We start from the raw sequence: 5,715 nt of genomic DNA on the forward strand, positions 1-5,715 counted from the left end.
CTAACACAGTTTGCATAAGAAGTAAGTATTTGTTCTCTGACGCAGCACAGCAGTACTCCTGTCGTGCGACGGCGGACTGTAAACAAAACAGACAATCAAGTGATAGATGGACCAGCAAATCATGTGACAAGATTAAGAATTTACTTATTTTCTTGATACTAAAAACAATATGTTAATGTTGAATTACGTCCACTGCGTTCATGGACAGTGATTCCGCTAATTATAGGAAAGAAAAGCATAAAAACTCAATCTGCGACGCACAGGAAGATTTTGTCTTAAACAAGGCAACAATGATTTCTTCTGCTAATTTCGGAAAACATAACGTGTCACTGCGTTATCACAGTGTCTGGTCTTTCTGAAGTGTCCTAAAGGCAACAGGTTCTTACGTGGCTTCGCGAGTGCCTCAATAATGTATGTTGCGTTCTGGTGATGTGTATTAAGACAATATGTAGTTTAACTGATATGAAGTGATGTGGTCAATTGACGTTGTGCCGTTTTCCGACGTGATCAAGACGTCGATGTACTTAAGTATTATACGAGGACAATGCTTAAACGTGTAATTTAAGAGCTTTTTATCTTAATGTGTGAAGCCGTAGACCGAGGCAAACACAAACCTTCCACAAACTCCAACGACCTGCAGTACTTTGCGTTTTCCTTTAACATTGAGCTGAGTCACCGTGATACAACTACTACACTATTAAACCCAACCCACTTATCCTCTTCAAAAGGCACACATATCCTTCACATAACTGATTGTGTTAGTTCTTTTGAATGCATTCTTTTCCATTACATTTCATTGAGGCTTGACGCAATAACAACACGTATTTACATTGTATTGTGTTCTGAATACCTTAGTGAATCAATAGCAACATTGGGGAAGTAATTAATTTTCGCTAACTCTAGTATTAAATTCTCATTTACACTAGCTTTTTACAAAAGTAAACAATTTAAACTGATGTTCACTCAATATATCGTTCGATCACCGCATAACATGAAGTGTATATTCCGGAATATTCAGTGAAATATCTTATAATATATATATCTTTATTGTATAATTGTAAAGCCGGATAGGTATTACTAGCAGTCGTTATATGGTTGAACTAAGTAACACCTCACACTCGCCTTGGTATAACTAATGGGATCGATACAGTTGCGTGTTATCTGTTAGGCGGATAATCACGTTGACGCTTTATATTTACTCGCCTGTGCTACCAGGAGAATCGTGTTATCTTGATGCACTTGCCTTTCACTTGTTAACACTTGGCCCAATTTTTAGACGTGTTTAACCTTTGTCAGTCTTTGGTATATTTTATTACTTTATAACTTTGCTTAAAATATAAGTTGTGTAAAGTTGCCAGCAGCATGATATACAACAGTAATAGTAACGTGCCTGGCCTCGTGAAAATGAAGCGGCAAAAAGAAAGGAATACAAATATTTCAAAGGTATGCCACAAAGGTTTAATTTTCTTAAACATGCACCAATTAATAAACAGTTTTCATTTTTAAAGAGATTATTTTTTCAAATTCTCATTGCTTATTTCCTTTTGATTATAGCGTAATTAAAAGGAGGTTTATGTTAAAGCCATGTGGTTTTGACACATTTTTTAGCTTTCCAGTGAAGAAAGTATATGTGGTTCTTATAATTATGGAAACGGCTTTGTCGCTTTTAATTGTTATGATTTATATGAGTACCAGCAATTGGTTTAATGGTTTAATTCGAGGCATTGTCAACGCATTATTTAGAATTAACCTGGTTTTTTTTGCAACAGTACATTTAAACATGTTATTTCTGAATAATGCTGTAGAAGTGAACTTACTCTCACATTAGTTTGAGTTGGTATATGTACATATATTCCGTCCGACCGGGGTCTTACGGTAAACGTGTATGTTTCAGCTATTTCATGGATCAGATAGAATCACGCGGATTAGTGAGGCAAAAACACAAGGTATGGAAAAGCTCTATTATAGTGGCTGACACAGACTAGATAATATTTTGCTAACAGACACTTACGCTTTGGTGTACAGAGGTAACAGCCTGTACCCTAATAGACTATACCTGCAGCAGCAGCGATACTATCTTCACAAAATCGATGGAATCAGAGGTTTTCAGCTGACTGACCAAACACAACGATAACAGAAATGACTTTGTAATCAGTTTGATATTCTATTTGCTGTCTCTGGTACCGTAAGTGAAAGGCTTTTACACATTTATCGAATTCTGTAAAACGATACCATGGTTACAACATGGTCGACTTCCACCACAATGATGAAGTTCAAACTATACCAGCTTTCTCGTGTAATTAGGGCGAATGTGTTAATGAATGATATTGATCTCTCTTGAGGGAGTTTAATCGTTATATTAGGCTTAATTTTGCGGTCGGGTAGCCTAATGGTTACAGCGTTCGCTCGTCACGCCGAAGACACGGGTTCGATTCCCGACATGGGTACAAGGTGTGAAGCCCATTTCTGGTGTCCCCCGCCGTGATATTGCTGGAATATTGCTAAAAGCGGCGTAAAACCAAACTCACTCACTATATCGGGCTTGAAAGTTCCTGTTGTAAATGTATTTGTAGTGCTGTCACTCTCGATTTCTATAAATGACCCCCCAAAATTGGCTTTTTTTAAAACAAATTCTGTTCACGTTTTCCGTGTGATTAGTTTACTCAGATGATCTTTACAGGTAATGTTCTTGTGCCGCACACGACCTTATTATGTATTCACGGAAGACACCTGTAGTGTACCGGTATTGTTCCTTGCAATATTGTAAATATTGAACATTGGAATAAATAAGGTGCAAATATACATACAGAGCAATACTTCCAAGGAGGGGACACGGGTGGCCCAGTCGTCTAAGGCGCCGCGATTTGCTGTGCAGAGTCGCGTCCCATGGGCTCGCCAGAAACCTATGATTGTGGGTTCGAATCCCGGCTCGCCCCGATTATGTTTCTAGGTTTGTCAGCACCATACCCGTGCTCGTGGGTTTCACCGCCGTGATATAACTGGAATACTGTTAAAAGCGGCGTTAAACCAAACTCGCTCACTCACAAGGAAATAGTAAATTATACACAATGCCATTTAGAAAGTGGTCAAATGTAACAAATCTTATATTTGGGATAACACTTTCTTAGTATAGTACAGATTCTCGTCCTTTTGGGGGGAAAAACAACGAATGTGAACGACGCCATGTCAATAGATAGTAGTGAGCCAAAATGGTCATTAAATAGTTTTGTTGACGAAATATATTATTGCACTTTTATAAATATATAGATTTTATGTGTTAATGGACATGAACTATTATTACTGCAAACAGATATCTGGACTGTAATTTGATCGAGCGATAAAATAATGATATTAATGGTTGGGACGTTCAAGACAAAAATGAAAGATATTTTCACATGGGTTTCCTCACATTCATGATTTCTGGATTAAATGCCAACATGTACGTGTAAAACATGATAGTGCTAGTCGTACATTATACCTGTCAGCCACTACATTATCAACAATATTCTTGTAACTGACATTATCTTTTGATTTTCTCAGTTCATTTGCACTTGCTTAGCACTGTGCATTCAGTTGTTTTGAAGTACGGGGAGTGTGTGCTTATTGTATGTAGTTGCGGTGTTGTGCCAGAATACTAGTATCTGGTGTCGATTTGATATGTCCTCCTTTCGTCCACAGTCACTGAACAGTATGTCAGAGATCAGTTACAGGGAACACATGTACAGGTAAACTCTGCATCTCAACAATAACCAAGCAGCATATTCATTTCACTGAGAAGTGATTGTATCAATCCAAAAACAGATACTCTCCGTGATGTGGTAGATAGAGCGTCTGCCTACAGAACAGAAAGTTGGTGGTTCAGTCCCCATTCGACATGTCCGGGCTAAAACAAGATCTAGTCGGTTCGGGGTCTGTGTAATGCGCCTGAGTGTGCTATCCACTGCGAGATGGAATTTCACTGTTCTAACAGTATGAGGGCGGTCGGGTAGCCTAGTGGTTAAAGCGTTCGCTCGTCGCGCCGAGGACCCGGGTTCGATTCCCGACATGGGTACAGTGTGTGAAGCCAATTTCGTGTGTCCCCCGCCGTGATATTGCTGGAATATTGCTAAAAGCGGCGTAAAACCATACTCACTCACACTCCAGCAGTATGAAACCGGCATAAGTCAGGACTTGTACAAGCAGGCAAACGCCCGTGGCTACATAAGTAAAATAATCTTGAACGCGACGTTGAACCACATTTCACTACAATGCAATACGCTGTTAAACCATGACATTTGTCTGTTAGGTGTAACATGGCTGGCGTCTAAAGAAATGCAACTGTTCCAAGCTATCTGCCTCTTTGTGCAGTACACTTCCGAGTTCAGCAGTATTTAAGCAAAATTGTCACAGTCCTTCCGCGGTAGGGTTCTTGAAATATCGTCGAACGAATGTGGAATTGCCGCGATGCAATTGTGGAATTGCCACACCGCGCTACCGAATGGAATAATAACATCGAATTGTAAACTATAGGTGCACATATCGAAGGTAGTGAAACAGTAGCAAAGACAACAATATGCGTTCACTGAGCGGAGTTGATTCTCTCATTAGAGTGTGGAGTTAATTGACGCAGGCGGCCGGTCCGTATTCCGTATATCTTATCAGGGAATACACAAGCTGATGTGAATGGTATATACCAGAAATTCTGTTCTCATGTTATAACGGAGATGAACTCGAAGCTACAGTGCAAAAAAGGTTAAAGTTTATCAGGGTTATAACAAGAAGTGTAAGCAGAGAAAGGCATGGTGAAATGACAATCTTACCGACATGTGGTGTGACTTGTGTAAAGCGGAGAAAGTATGGACGAAAAGTAAAGGGTTACAAAAGAAAATTCTCAAAGCTGACTTTGTTAATAAACATAAGTAATTCTGTGTACAGCGCTCAAAACGGGACTATGTGAAAACATTGCATGGGGATATTGCTGACATGGTAAGGGATGATACCACACAGTTCTGGAATACTATAGGAAAAGTGGGCGTGGGTAATGAACGCAGAAAGACAATCCCTATGGAAGTGATTAAGGATGACGGGACTGTATCCAACTCATTTGATGTTGTAATGGGCAAATGGAAAACTGATTTCTAGAAATCTTTTAAATGTTCACGCAGAATCTGATATTAATCTCCCCACAGATATGCAGCTTCCTAATGTTGATGATGCTTTGAATATTTCCATAACGGAGGACGAATTATTCCGTGCCTTCTCTTGTAGGAAAAATGGGAAAGTAACCGGAAGTGATGAAATACCAATTGAAGTATTACGTAATGGACTTTCGCAAGAATTTCTTCTGAGCCTTTTCAACAAATGTTTTAGCAGTGGCGTAATTCCTGATTCATGGCGACAAGGTATCATCAACCCAATCCCAAAAAACATCTACAGCAGATCCAATGTCATATAGAGGCATTACTCTTATAAAAGTTATGAATAAACTGTTTTGCAATATTCTTAACAATAGACTTACTAAATGGGTTGAACAAAATGGCATTTTAGTTGAAGGACAAAATGGATTCAGATAGGGAAGAAGTACAGTTGATCATTTAAACACTTTGACATCGATTGTGGAGCTGAGAAAGACGAAGAAATTGTCAACATATGCCAGAAAATACACTAAAAATACCACACCAATGGTACTTTCTCAAACAAAGTGGGTTATAATTGAAGCCAAAAAGTACACAATAC

The sequence above is a fragment of the Haliotis rufescens genome, unplaced genomic scaffold, assembly GCF_023055435.1.
Source record: "Haliotis rufescens isolate VD_foot unplaced genomic scaffold, xgHalRufe1.0.p SCAF_1, whole genome shotgun sequence".
NCBI lineage: Eukaryota > Metazoa > Mollusca > Gastropoda > Lepetellida > Haliotidae > Haliotis > Haliotis rufescens.